Source organism: Dama dama, chromosome 18 (assembly GCF_033118175.1).
Source record: "Dama dama isolate Ldn47 chromosome 18, ASM3311817v1, whole genome shotgun sequence".
In the NCBI taxonomy this organism is placed as follows: domain Eukaryota; kingdom Metazoa; phylum Chordata; class Mammalia; order Artiodactyla; family Cervidae; genus Dama; species Dama dama.
The window spans coordinates 7,438,775-7,454,478 of NC_083698.1; the positions used below are offsets into that span (position 1 = coordinate 7,438,775).

At 37.9% G+C, this 15,704-nt stretch overlaps 1 protein-coding gene and 1 non-coding gene across 2 annotated transcripts in view; one reads left to right on the forward strand and one right to left on the reverse strand.

Annotated features, from left to right (window-relative positions):
* The window catches only part of CDK14 (cyclin dependent kinase 14), a 738,271-nt gene that overhangs the window by 12,613 nt on the left and 709,954 nt on the right, over positions 1-15,704 (forward strand). The window lies entirely within an intron of this gene.
* On the reverse strand, positions 15,076-15,178 carry LOC133073171 (U6 spliceosomal RNA). The gene has a single exon (XR_009696880.1). It is a non-coding gene; the product is annotated as a U6 spliceosomal RNA (small nuclear RNA).

The following is a 15,704-nucleotide window of genomic DNA, read 5'->3' on the forward strand; positions in this document are numbered from 1 at the left end:
ACGATGGTGTGATTGCTCACCTAGAACCAGACATCCTGGAATGCAAAGTCAAGTGGGTCTTAGGAAGCATCACTACGAACAGTGGTAGTGGAGGTGATGGAATTCCAGTTGAGCTATTTCAAATCATAAAAGACGAGGCTGTGAAAGTGCTGCACTCAATATGTCAGCAAATTTGGAAAACTCAGCAGTGGCCACAGGACTGGAAAAGGTCAGTTTTCATTCCAATCCCAAAGAAAGGCAATGCCAAAGAATGCTCAAACTACTGCACAATTGCACTCATCTCACAGGCTAGCAAGCAGAGAAGGCAATGGCACCCCACTCCAGTACTCTTGCCTGGAAAATCCCATGGACGAAGGAGCCTGGTAGGCTGCCGTCCATGGGGTCGCACAGAGTTGGACACAACTGAAGTGACTTAGCAGCAGCAGCAGTAGCACAGGCTATCAAAGTAATGCTCAAAATTCTCCAAGCCAGGCTTTAACCATGAACTTCCAGATGTTCAAACTGGATTTAGAAAAGGCAGAGGAAACAGAGATCAAAATTCCAACCTCTGTTGAATCATCAAAAAAGCAAAAGAGTTCCAGAAAAACATCTACCTCTGCTTTATTGACTATGCCAAAGCCTTTGACTGTGTGGATCACAACAAACTGGAAAATTCTAAAAGAGATGGGCATACCGGATCACCTGACCTGCCTCCTGAGAAATCTGTATACAGGTCAGGAAGCAACAGTTAGAACTGGACATAGAACAATAGACTGATTCCAAATCGGGAAGGAGTACATTAAGGCTGTATATTGTCAGCCTACTTATTTAATTTATATGCAGAGTACATCATGAGAAATGCTGGGCTGGATGAAGCACAAGCTGGAATCAAGGTTGCCAGGAGAAATATCAATAACCTCAGATATGGAGATGCACCACCCTTATGGCAGAAAGCGAAAAACAACTAAAGAGCCTCTTGATGAAAGTGAAAGAGGAGAGTGAAAGAGTTGGCTTAAAACTCAACATTCAGAAATCTAAGATCATGGCATCTGGTCCCATCACTTCATGGCAAATAGATGGGGAAACAATGGAAACAGTGAGAGATTTTATTTTGGGGGGGCTCCAAAATCACTGCTGATGGTGACTGCAGCCATGAAATTTAAAGACACTTGCTCCTTGGAAGAAAAGTTATGACCAACCTAGACAACATATTAAAAAGCAGAGACATTACTTTGCCAACAAAGGTCCATCTAGTCAAAGCTATGGTTTTTCCAGCAGTCATGTACAGACGTAAGAGTTGGACTATGAACTAAGCTGAGTGCTGAAAAATGGATGCTTTTGAACTGTGGTGTTGGAGAAGACTTTTGAGAGTCCCTTGGATTGCAAGGAGACCCAACCAGTCCATCCTAAAGGAAATCAGTCCTGAATATTCATTGGAAGGACTGATGCTGAAGCTGAAATTCCAGTACTTTGGCCACCTGATGCGAAGAACTGACTAATTTGGGAAAGACCCTGGTGCTGGGAAAGATTGAAGGCAGGAGGAGAAGGGGACGACAGAAGATGAGATGGTTGGATGGCATTACCGACTTGATGGACATGAGTTTGAGTAAACTCTGGGAGTTGGTGATGGACAGGGAGGCCTGGCGTGCTGCAGTCCATGGGGTCGCAAAGAGTCAGACACGACTGAAAGACTGAACTGAACTGAACTGAAGAGCTTCCCAGGTGGCGTTACTAGTAAAGAACCTGTCTGCTATTGCAGGAGATATTAGAGACACAGGTTCAATCCCTAGGTCTGGAAGATCCCCTGGAGAAGTGCATGGCAACTCACTCCAGTATTCTTACCTGAGAAATCCCATGGACCCAGGAGCCTGGCTGGCTACAGTCCATGAGGTTGCAAAGAGTTGGACACAACTGAAGCGACTTAGCAGCAGCAGCAGCTTAGGTCATTAGAAGGAGTTTGGGTTGTGTTAGACCTGACTGAGAGGATCAGATTTTCAGCTGACTTTGTTGTTGTTTAGTCACTCAGTTGTGTCCAACTCTTTGCAGCCCCATGGACTGTAGCCTGCCTCCTCTGTCCATGGGACTTCCAGACAAGAATACTGGAGTGGCCTGCCACTTCCTCCTCCAGTCAACTGTCTTTAAGACTGTGTAAAATGTAGAGAAATGTTTGGGATTAGGCGTTTGAGATGGACAAGCAAAGCCATGGGGTTGTGAGAAAGAATGGAGTCAGAGGAGATGAAATAGTTGGAAGTGGAGGAGTTGCACTGGGACTTATGAGAAGCTATTCTCTTTTGGAGGCTATCAGTCTATAGAGCAGCTGCTGCCTTACAATAATGGACTGGACAGGATTTTTATCACCGCAGATGAAAAGTCGAGTTGACGTGGTAAAGTTTTGGAATAGATGGTTTCTTTTCTGCCAAGTCGAACCTTTTCTGGGAATATTTGTGCTGAGTGAGCTCCCTGACCTTGGAGTAGGGTGGATGAATGCTATCCTTCACGAACATTCAACCCTTTTCCTTTCATGTCAGCAGAAGGAAATAAATCACTTATGTTAGTTTGAGTAATTGAAGAAGCTTTTCATTTCCAATTTACCCTGGTGTGTGTGACTAATTTGAGTTGATAATCACTATTACTCACGCACAGCTTTTCAAGGGAAGGACCATGAGCTGGAGAACGTTACATTTCTATGAAAATTGGTGTAATGGCCTTGAACTTAAGCTTTCTAGTCTAATGTGAAACCTGAGAGTTAACATTGTGTTACATTTCCAGTAATGATTGTGTCCTTTTTCTTTCAGGCTTCCTTTAGGATTTTAATCTTCCTTACAGCCTCCATGAGAATGATTGAACTTCCAAATTCCCTTAAGTTAAAAGTTTAAATTCTATTGAACACTTTTGTAGAGTATTTCATTACTTTTACATTATGACTTGTGAAGTAATTTGTGACTCTAAGGGTTGAGAAAACTCTTGAAACAAGATTTTATGGTTAGTTTAAAAAAATTTTTTTAAACTTTTGAATACTCTTCCTAACTAGCTTTATAATCTTATATTCTTCCCTTTGTGTATAACATGGAATAAATATAGAATGTACAAGCACCTGACATATAAATTTGTGCATGGCAGAAAGATTAGTAGCTACACTGTCTGTTTATGTGGACTTCCCCAGTGGCTCAGCAATAAAGAATCCTCCTGCAATGCAGGAGATGTGAGTTCCATCCCTGGGTCAAGACCTCCTGGAGGAGGAAATGACAATCCGCTCCAGTATCCTTGCTGGGGAAATTCATGGACAAAGGAGCCTGGTGGGCTCCCTTCATGGGATCGCAAAGAGTCAAACATGATGTGCACGCAGCACCTGTGTTTGTGTCTGACGTTGCTGTGATGACCAGACAACAAAGACTCTGATCTTGCTTACATTTATTATTACAAAAATGCTCCACTATTCCAATCTTCCCTACAGTAGTAAATTTTAAGTAATGATCGATATTATTAGAATCTGTGTTGATGAATATATATCAATGATAATATATTTTTAATGCTATAGATAGTTTAAAATTAAAAGAGATAATGTGATTGCCGGGGGAAAGATGCGGGGAGGGGATAGTTAGGGAGTTTGGGGTGGACGTGTACACTCTGCTATATTTAAAGTGGATGACCAACAAGGACCTACTGTCTAACACATGGAACTGTGCTCATTGTTATGTGGCAGCTTGGATGAGGGGGGTAGTTTGGGAGAATGGATACATGTGTATGTATGGCTGAGTCCCTTCACTGCTCACCTGAAACTATTACAACACTGTTAATTGGCTATACCCAAATACAAAATGACGTGTTTTTTTTTTTTAAAGAGATAATGACTCTTAACAATCTTAACAATGTAAGAAAAATACTAGAGGATTTTTTTAATAGAACAAAATTATGCCAGTCTTGTTTCAATACTAGTTTCTTCCCTAAAATTCAGTAATGTTCTGAAATATTCATTAAGTGTGTTTCACCAACATTTTTTTTAAAACTTTACTTATTAGGCAGAATTTGGAAAAAAGGAGGCATAAACTTATATTTGATATTTTTGCTACTTGTAGTACTTTCATGTAAACTAACATGGCTTCTAGTCAAACTGGGATTGGGAGGTGTGATATAAAGAATTGTGAAGAAAACAATCAATTATCATAATAGAGGGAATAAAACTTGATTCTGTATATATTTAGAAGTGCTTCTCGAAGCTATCAAGGCTGGAATAACTTGAGCTAGGGAAAAACAAATTTAAGTTGAAGTGGCTGTAACTCTAGCAAAACAGATCTTTCACTGGATCAAAGATTGATTTTTATGCTAGGCAGAGAGAGTCCATCTGCAATCGCCGGGGGGTTTGATCCCTAGGTTGGGAAGATCCCCTGGAGGAGGGCATGCTACCAACTCCAGTATTCTTGCCTGGAGAATCCCTTGGACAGGGAAGCCTGGTGGGTTACAGTTCATGTGGTCGCAAAGAGTTGGACACCACTGAAGCAACTGAGCATGCAGTGAACTGTAACAGCAATGCAGAAATAAGTAACTCTTTGTTCCACCAAAATCTGAGAAGTGAAAGTCACTGAGTCGTGTTCGACTCTTTGTGACCCCAAGGATTCTACAGTTCACGGAATTCTCCAAAATACTGGAGTGGGTAGCCATTCCCTTCTCCAGGGGATCTTTACAACCCAGGGATGGAACCCAGGTCTCCCTCTTTGTGGACAGATTCTTAACCAGCTGAGTCACCAGGGAACCCCAAGAATATTGGAGTGGGTAGCCTTTCCCTTCTTCAGGGGATCTTCCTGACCCAGGAATCAAACCGAGGCCTCTTGCCTTGCAGGCAGATTCTTACCAGCTGAGCTACTAGGGAAGCCCAGCATATGCAAACCTCCTGTCTTTTTCCTCATGAGGTGACAAGCCTAATCTTGCTCCTGTCTGTCTCTTTCTGCTTTTGCTTGCTCCCTGATGTTTGTCCTCACTTTATTTCTAGCTTTGCTGAGGTATAGTCGACAAATAAACTTACATATATAGGGAATTCCCTGCTGGTCCAGCGGTTAAGACTCTGCACTTTCACTGCTGAGGGCCCAGGTTCAGTCCCTGGTTGGGGAACCAAGGTCCCACAAGCCACATGGTGTGGTGAAAAAGCAAATCACATATATAAAACAGTGCAGCATGATGATTGATATGCGTATATATTGTGAAATGAGTACCATAACCAAGTTAATTCCTACATCCATCACTTCACCTACGGATCTGTGAACGTGTGTATGTGATGGGAGAGTTTAAGGCTATGCTTTAATTTCAAGTGTAAGGTATAGCATTACTAACTAGTCACCATACTGTACATTATACCTGCAGAATTTATTCCTCTTATGACTGACGGGTTGTATCCTTTCTTGAGGGTCTCCCTGTTTCCTATACCCCCGCCTCTGGTAACCACTATTCTACTCTGTTTCTATGAGTTTGACCTTTTTTTTAAGATTCTGCATGTAAGTGAGATAACACAATATAATGTTTGTCTTTGCCTGGCTTGTTTTATGTAGGGTAATATCTTCCAGGCTCATCTATGTTGTCACAAATGGCAGGATTTCCTTCTCTCTCATGACTGAATAATATTTTGCTGTATGTATACATATTGGATGGAGGAAATGGCAACCCACTCCGGTATTCTTGCCTAGAGAATCCTGTGGACAGAGGAGCAACCCTATGGGCTGCTGTCCATAGGGTCGCACAGAGTTGGACCCGACTGAAGCGACTTAGTTAGCATGCATGCATGCATTGGAGAAGGCAATGGCACCCCACTGCAGTACTCTTGCCTGGAAAATCCCATGGATGGAGGAGCCTGGTAGGCTGCAGTTCACGGGGTCGCTAAGAGTCGGACATGACTGAGCAGCTTCACTTTCACTTTTCACTTTCATGCATTAGAGAAGGAAATGGCAACCCACTCCAGTATTCCTGCCCGGAGAATCCCAGGGATGGGGGAGCCTGGTGGGCTGCCATCCTTGGGGTCGCACAGAGTCGGACATGACTGAAGTGACTTAGCAGCAGCAACTTATATTGACTATTTAAAAAATTCCCATTGCCAGATTTAAATATATCTTTTTTGTTAGAGGAATTCATATCTCAATAGCATGCTAGCTTTCAGAATGTTAAAAATACATTCATTTTGTGTTAATACATATGACCATTTTCAAATCTGTCAAAATCTCATTAATTAATATTTGGAGAGAGTTTCTTTTTTTGTTTTGTTTTGTTTCACCAAGATAATTCCAATTTAGCTTCTTAGTTAAAAATAATTCAGTATAGGCTATATTATCTTCTGTAGAATGTCATTTCATCTCTACTAAATTGCAAAAAAAAATCATATTTTAGTTATATAATCTGAGTGTGGCTCTTGATTATCAGTCATCTAAAAGAGGGCTTCTATAAGTAAATACCAAAGAAAATAATAAAATATTAAGCCATACTTATTTTATTTTAATAGACTTTTTCAATTAATTTTTTCATGACTGTTCCTAATTAATTCATTTTAAAAATTCACTATAATTCTATATTTATAAAAATGATTTACTAAATAGTTTTAGAGGTTTTTTCTCAATCACTTACTTTATATAGTCAGATTGAATAATTATCAATATATCATAATTCCAAATTGAACAATACTATATTTTTTTAAACAATACTATATTTAAAGGATTAAGGACTTTGGAGTTGTTTGGTGTTAAGTGAAAATATGAATAACCCTGTTCTCTGTGCTCTGTTTGACATTTTCATTTCATCACCTATCAGGGAATCTAAAAAAGTAAAGTGCAACTCAGCTGGCTGTCTTTGAAGAATAATAATTTGAGATGAGAGTAAGTTGATAGTGTAGTCATGGTCTGGTGATAGCTTTCCCAGGAGACATCTTATGCAAAAATGATGGAGACCTGCCCATCACAGCACATGGAGTGCTGGCGTTCTTGACTTTAATAGGAAGGCTTTTATCTTTTGCACCTGCTCCAGTATATGAATAGCTGTCATGTACTCCATCAAAAGAGAGGAGAACTGTCACTGTGATTTACGAAATATGCATTGGTGTAAGAAAAAGCAAAATATTTTGAGCACTTAGAATTTACTTTTCTTGCTCTATTAGGCCTGGTTTCTACAGTGAATTATTTAAATTGTGTTTAATAGTATTAGAATTTTCCTATTGAGTTCGTCAGTATGACTTCATCATTATAGAAAGCTCTTTGAATTATTAAAGAGACCCTGTGTGTGTGCTTCAGGAGTAAAAGATGGTGCATTTATGATTACTGGGTTTTCAGTAGTGTGTAAAAAAATGAAATACCTAGATAAAATGTAAATGTAATCTTCACAAGTTTATCAGTAAGACAAAAAATGCTTATAAAGTTTAAAAACTTATTCCTAAAAGTTCATTAATTTAAATGAGTAAAATAATGGAGTAAAATGCACATTGAAATAGATTAGTTGGAAAAACAGAAGGTTTTCTTAAAGGCTTTTAGATTCCTGACAACTTGACAATGGAACCAGAGCCTTTAAGGGTGTTAAAATAAAATGTGAAATGTTACTGCTTCTCCACAACATTTTGTTTCTAAATATTACTGCTTTATGGGGTGAAATCATGAAGGAAGGCTGTCAGATCTTTTTTACATTTATGCTTTCCCAGCAGGTGTTTCCTCCTGTGGCATTTTACCTGCTGGTATTTCTTCTCTTGCTGCCTTTCAATTTTAACTTTCCTTTTAAAAATATACAAGAGATTTCAAGATGATGTACATGAACATGCAGTGTGTATATGTGTGTGTACATATATACATAAAGTATAGCTATAATTTAATCTGTCTCATCTTTTAACACTAAAGAACCAAAATTAATTTTCTCCCTTGAGGATATTCACTATTTGAAATTATTCATGTATTTCACTTCTGATGTTACTTGAAATGTCTTTAAGAACCTGCAGAACATATAAAAAACATCTTCAGTGGTGGCAAGTCATCATATTTTGAGGATGGTTGAGAGATGGGAACAAAGAATTTGTTTTTGAAATAGCAGACAGGCATTCATACCCATATGTGATGAGAACAGGTAACTGATTGCTTCAGAAAATCCATTTTTGGTCCGAGTCAAGGATAGGCTATGAAAAAGTTGGAAAAATGAAAAGGCAGGGAGGGACGGGAAGGGCTGAAATTGATTATGATAGGATAGCAATTTGTGAAGAATTCAAAACAATTTCAGCAGTTGTTGAAAAAACTTTGAATTTTCTATGGTGACTGTTTTGAAAGGATGCAAACATTTGGAAGTAGTGGTGGCGCATGAAGTGCTAAAGTTGTATATGATTTTAATTTGTATTTCTGGGTTCATATCCATATTGGGACTCAGAGTAAACAGCATATAAATCAAAACTGAATCTGATTAATTCTCCCCAAGGCTCTTCCATTCACCTGGCATCAATCTGGACAATAGCCTCATTCTCCAGCTTGTACCAGCCTGTTTGATTCTTACTAGGAAGACATCTTAGCCTTGTTGAGTTTCTGAAAGCTCTTGAGCTACATCAGTGCAGTGCAGTTCAGTTCAGTCACTCAGTCGTGTCTGACTCTTGGCAACCCCAGGGACTGCAGCGCGCCAGGCTTCCCTGTCCATCACCAACTTGAGTTTCGTAGATGATGCTGAATCAAGGTGACTCCAGAAAACATTAGCTGTGAAGAGAGGAAGCAAAGTAATTTTATAAAGGAGGAGAGGGATTTAGATTCAGAGAGAGAGAGTCTCCATTCCACATCAGAACTTTGGTTTACCTTAAAGAGTGAAAATGCTAGTTGCTCAGTCATGTCTGACTCTTTGAGACCATGGACTGTAGCCCACCAGGCTCCTCAGTCCATGGAATTTTCCAGACAAGAATACTGGAGTGCGTTGCCATTCCCTTCTCCAGGGGATCTTCCTGACCCAGGGATCAAAGACCCAGGGTCTCCTGCTTGCAGGTGGATTCTTAACCAAATGAGTCACCAGGGAAACCCATGGTTTTCACCTTTGAAAGATATAATCTGCAGAGATATAAAAAATGAGCATTTTGATACAAGCTGCTAACTGAAATTTCACACTGATTATTCAACTTTCTCTGTCTTAACCTCATGAGATTGGGTGGTATGCTTGGAAGAGACATTCAGATTTTATATTCAGGACACCTGGTCCTAATTTCAATTTTTTTTTAATTGGAGGAAAATTTCTTTGCAGTGTTTTGTTGTTTTTTGTAACACAACACAAATCAGCCATAATTATACATATATCACCTCCCTCTTAACCCTCTTTCTCCTCCCCTCATGTGACCCCCTAATTTTAATCTAGACCCCAAATTATTTGTGATCAAGATAAATTAATTCAAGAAAATGGTGTTTTTCTTATTTTCTAAATGGGTATTTTGAACTAGACAGGTACTAGTGCCTCTGTTTTATAAATAAAGTATTTAAACAAGGAAGGCTCTTCTGTCCATGGGATTCCCCAGGCAAGAATATTAGAGTGGGTAGCCATTCCCTGCTCCAGGGGATCTTCCCAAGCCAGGGATCAAACCTGTGTCTCCTGAATTCCACCTGCATTGTGTCTGAATTACCAGGGAAGCCCCTTAAACAAGCCAGCCACAGCAAAATGAATTGTCCAAGATCATAATGCGTTTAAGATGTGGAAGTAGGCTTGGAAGGACACAGTTTTTGTCACATAAAAAGCTGCTTCTCAGTGAGATAATAACGCAAAAAATTTCTTTCCATTTTTCCAAAATCGTGCAAAAAAGAGGTTATTTTGCCATTAAATAGAAAAGACATCCTTCTCAGTGAAACTGAACAATTCTGGAGGAAAATGCTTTTTCAGCTATACAAGAGTAAACCAGAAAAATCCATGCTTGGTTTTTGAAGTGAAGGATTGGTATGCTTTTTATTACCCTTTTAGTTGGTTCAAACACTTCCACTGACTTACAGCTCAAATGTTTACTTTGTTCATCATGGTGAAAACCCTAAATTTCAAAAGATTATATTAAAGACAGTCTTCTAGTCATCTGGAAATCATGTACTAAAACCTTAGTGAAACAGGTTCCATTTTGGGCAATAGTTTTGTGCCCAATGTTTAATCCTAACAACATTTGAGGCCCTACTCTGTACAAAGCATTATAGGTTGTTCATAATAATTGCAATAACAGTACAGCATATAAAAATATGACATAATGCCCCAGACATCATTCACTGTAGATACAGATTCTAGCTAATAGGATGTTTTCATGTTTGCTTGCATGCTCTAAACTTCATGCTCTAGCCAACAGGTTATTTAATCTTAAAACATAATTACAATAGAAAAAAAATCAGTTGAATATACATAAACCTCAGCAATTGCCAATATTTTTCCTAAGTCTATGTATTTTTTTAGTCAGTGATATATTTTATCACATGTATCTCCCTTTTTTGTTCCAAAATCATCTTGACTTGATTCTTCTTACTTGAAAATTCTTCTAACATTTTCATTAAAAAAAGAAAACAACAAATAAGGATTGTGGCTTGTCTCAGTCTTTTCACAGCTAGAATGCTTTTTTTCTAATCTTGTATCAATCTTTTATGTTGAAAAATGTGAGTTAAATGAGATTTTTAAAAACAGATACTCACTACCATATATAAAATAGATAACAGCAAGGACGTACTCTATTAGCACTGGGAACTATATTCAGTATCTTATAACCTATTATATATTATAACCTATAATGTATATATAAGTATATATATTATAACCTGTAATGGGAAAGAATCTGAAAAAGAATAGATATGTATCTGTGTGTATAACTGAACCGCTTTGTTGTACACCTGAAACTAACATAACATGGTAAATCAACTATACTTCAATTTTTTTTTAAAAGTAAGGGGACAAATGATTTTTTAAAAATCCAATATTTGTTTTGTCTTTTAGAAGAAGAGGACAGAAAAACAAAAAATCCATACTTCAAAATGCATAATAAGTATCTTTTAGTCTCTTCAGTTGTCTCAAAGGTGACTGGCAGATTTTCTCCAGAGTACTCAGCATTCTGTAATCTTACACATCCTGGCTTGTTGCACTGCGGAAAAAAGAAAGACTAGAATTGTTTTAGGAAGAAGAGCTATTTACAAAGTTCTATGAAATTGAGCTGTTTTAAGTACAGCATTATGAGATGGTATACTTTACTATTTCGTATATTCTGTGTTGTTGTTGCTTAGTCACTACGTTGTGTCCTACTCTCTGTGACCCCATGGACTGTAGTCCACCAGCCTCCTCTGTGCATGGGATTTCCCAGGTAAGAATACTGGAGTGGGTTGCCATTTCCTTCTCCAGGGGATCTTCTCAGGGGTTAAACCTGCATCTCCTGCTTTGGCAGGCAGATTCATTACCACTGAGGCACCAGGGAAGCCCTATACACTATCTAAACCATTTGATATATACTATATGTGTGTGTATGTGTAAATTTTAAACATAGCAGTCTGCTAACTTTTATAAAAATTTTGAATCTTGGATCCCTTAATCAAGAATTTAACATTTACCATATTTTTCTTTGGAAAAAAAATCAACTTGAATTATTATTATTAGCTTATATAATAACAAAATAAAATTTTATGCAACTTTATGTTAACAAAGCATTGCCAATGAAGGGCTTTTTTTCTTCTTTCCCTACATCACTCTCCCTTTCTCTCCTTCATTCTTCCTTCCTCCACTCCCCCAGTTTTTTGACATTTAATTAACATGTAACATTGTTTTAGATATTCTATATAATTATTGATACATATGTGTATATATATGTATATATATGGCAAAATGATGACCACATAACTATAATTTTTGTTTTTTTGCTATAAAGTTGTAAGAGTTTTTTATATTTTTTGAATACTAACACTTTATCAGACCTATGATTTGTGAATTTTTTCTCTCATTCCACAGGTTGCCTTTTCACTTTGTTAATGGTTTCCTTTGCTGTTCAGAAGCTTTTTCTTTTCATGTAGTCTCACTTATTTTTGCTTTTGTTATCTTTGTTTTTTGTGTCAAAAAAAAAATCATTACCAAGACTGATATCTCAAGGAGCTTTCTGCCTATGTTTTCCTCTAGAAATTTTATGGTTCAAATCTTGCATTCAAGTCTTTAATCCATCTTGAGTTGATTTTTGAATGTGGTTTAAGATAGGTGTCCAGTTTTATTCTTTTGTGTACAGCCTGTTGAATTTTCCCAGTACCCCTTATTGAAGAGACCGTCTTTTCCTCATTGTCTATTCTTGGCTCCTTTCTTGCGAATTAATCCCTCCTGTGTGTATGGGTTATTTTCTGGGCCCTCTCTGTCCTGTCTGATGGGGTTATGTGTCTGTCTGCATGCCAGTGCCACACCGCTGTGACTACTGTGGACTTGGAATACAGTTTGGAATCAGGGAGCCTGGTGCCTCCAGCTCTGGTTTTCTTTCTCAGGACTGCTTTGACTATTCATGGTCTTTCGTGGTTCCACACAAATTTTAGGATTGTTTGTTCTACTGCCGTGAAAGATACCATTGGAATTTTGACAAGGGTTGCATTGAATCTAGATTCAGTATTTTGGGTAGTATGGACATTTTTAGCAGTATTAATTCTCCCAGTCAATGAACACAAAATATCTTTCCACTAATTCATGTCTTCTTAAGTTTCTTTCATCAATGTCATAATTTTCAGTGTATAGGTCTTCCACCTCTATTGTTAAATTTATTCCTATGTATTTTATTCTTTTTTTAATTTAAATTTATTTCTTTTTAATTGGAGGATAATTGATTTACATTATTGTGTTTGTTTCTGTTACATATCAACTATTTTATTCTTTTTGATGCAATTAGAAATGGAATTGTTTTCTTAATTTCTCTTTCTTATAGTTTGTTATTAGTGTATAAACATGTAACTGATTTTTTAATATTGATTTTGTATCCTGCAACTTTACTGAATGCATTTATTATTTCTAACAGTTTTTGGTAGAGTCTTTAGAGTTTTCTTTATATAACATCATGTCATCTGCAAATAGAGACAATTCTGCCTTTTTTTCTTTCTTTTTTTTTGACTAACTGCTGTGGCTTGGACTTCTGGTACTATGTTGAATAAAAGTGGCAAAAGTTTCAGATCTTAGTAGAAAATCTTTCAGTTTTTCACCATTGCACATTTTAGCTATGCGCTTTTCATATATGTTGTATCACATACACCATGTTCAAGTGGGATTTATTCCAGGGGAATAAGGATGTTTCAGCATCCACAAAGCAGACCTTCATTTGCCTTTGTTTAGGCCATCATATGTCCCAGTTTGCCTGGGACATTTTTACTTTATGCTTGTTTTCTTAGTGTAATTAAAAATAGTGCCGCTCAGATAAGCTCATGAAAACATGTTCAACATCATTAGTCATTAGGAAAATGCAAATTAAAACCAAAATAAGATACACAGTCACTAGAATGGCTAACGTAACAAACATTGATCATAACAATTATTGGTGAGCATATGGAGAAAGTATAATTTTAATACAGTGCTATGTGACATGAAAGTGTTAGTCACTCAGTCATGTCCATCTGACTCCCTGCAACGCTTGGGACTGTAGCCCACCAGGCTCCTCTTTCCATGGCATTTCCCAGGCAAGAATACTGGAGTGGGTAAGCCATTCCCTTCTTCAGCAGATCTTCCTGACCCAGGGATCAAACCCAGATGTCCTGCACTGCAGGCAGATTCTTTACCGTTTGAGCTACCAGGGAAGAATGTTACATAGTGCAGCCACTTCAGACAACATTTAACAGTTTGTTTGTTTGTTTTTGGCCACACCGCATGGCTTGCAGGGTCTTAGTTCCCCAACCAGGGATTGAACTATGGTATTGAAATCTTGGGGAGCTTCCCCTGTAGCTCAGTCAGGAAAAAATCCACCTGATATGCAGGAGACCCAGGTTCTATCCCTGGGTCAGGAAGATCCCCTGGAGAAGGGAATGGAAACTCACTCCAATATTCTTTCCTGGAGAATCCCATACACAGAGAAGCCTCACAGGCTAAAGTTCATGGAATTGCAAGAGTTAGACATGGTTGAATGACTAAACCATCACTTTTGAGACCTCGAAGTCTTAAACACTGGCGTGGTGTGTGGGTAGTCGCTTCAGTTCTGTCTGACTCTCTGCGACTGTAGCCCTCAGGCTCCTCTGTCCATGGGATTCTCCAGGCAAGAATACTGGAGTGGGCTGCCATGCACTCCTCCAAGGGGTCTTCCTGACTCAGGGATCAAACCAGCATCTCTTAAGTCTCCTGCATTGGCAGCCAGGTTCTTTACCACTAGCACAACCTGGAAAACTCTCCTTACCACTGGACCTCTAGGGGATTCCCAATAGTTTCTTAAAAACTGAAATGCACCTACCATATCACCTAGCCATTCCACATGTAGATGCTTATATAAGAATGAATACATATGTTTGTACCAAAACTTTTGCATGAATGTTCATAGCAGCTTTATTTATGATAACTCCAAACTGGAAACCCAAACATCCAACAATAGGAGAATGAATAAACAATCATGATTTAGCCATACAATGGAATATTACTCAGAAATCCATATGAAAAAATTGTTGATACATAACATACAATGTTTAAGAATCACTATGTGGAAAAAAGTCCAACAAAAAAGAATGTAGTGTATGATTCGTGAAACAACACATTAACAAAATGAATTTTAAAAGCATATGATCATCTCAATAGATGCAGAAAAGACATTTGATAAAATGCAACATCCATTCATGATAAAACTCTCAACAAACAGTGTATAGAGGAAACATATTTCACATAATAAAGGCCATATATAAGAAGCCCACAGCTAAAATGTGCAATGGTGAAAAACTGAAAGCTTTTCTACTAAGATTCTGTCAATATAAAATTCTATAAAATACAAATGTGACAGAAACCAGATGAGTGGTTGTCTGAAGATAGGGAAGGTAGGGGTGAAAGGAGAAGTACAAAGAGATACAAGGGAACTTTTTGAGATGGTGAATATTTTTGCTATTTTATGGTGAATAGTTTCACAGGTATATGCCAAAACTATCAAACTATATGTTTGTTTTATTATTATTATTTTATTATTTTTAAAATATGGAGTGCTCCACAAATTCGTGTCATGCCTGCACAGGCTCATGCTAATCCTCTCTGTATTGTTCCAATTTAGTATATGTGCTGCTGAAAGGATCACAAACTGTAAATTTAAATATGCACAGTTTATTGTATATCAATATACCTCAACTGGCTGTTGAAAAATAATGCCACCTTTCATTCTCAAAAATATTTCGGCTTAGGGAGTTCCCCGGCAGCCCAGAGCTTAGGATTTGACACTCTCGCTGCTGGGGCCCCAGTTTGATCCCAGGTGCTGTGCCAAGTACATTTAAAAAAAAGGAAAATAACCTGAGCTTAAATGTTGGTCATACTCTGTTCCTTAGTCTGGGTACTGATTTTATAGACTTTTTAATCTGGTTGTTTCATAATAAATCTATTTCATACATATATTCCGTTTTTGAAAATCCACTTACGATATGTACACTTTTCTATATATGTACTAAACTTCAAGCAAAACTTCCCCCATAAAAGGACCTGAAAGAATTTCTGCGGGAAACATGCAGAAAGTGTCCCAGCTGGACAAAAAGTTATAGGCCGACCCTATCCTTTGTCTGGAGAAGGAAATGGCAACCCACTCCAGTATTCTGGCCTAGAGAATTCCACGG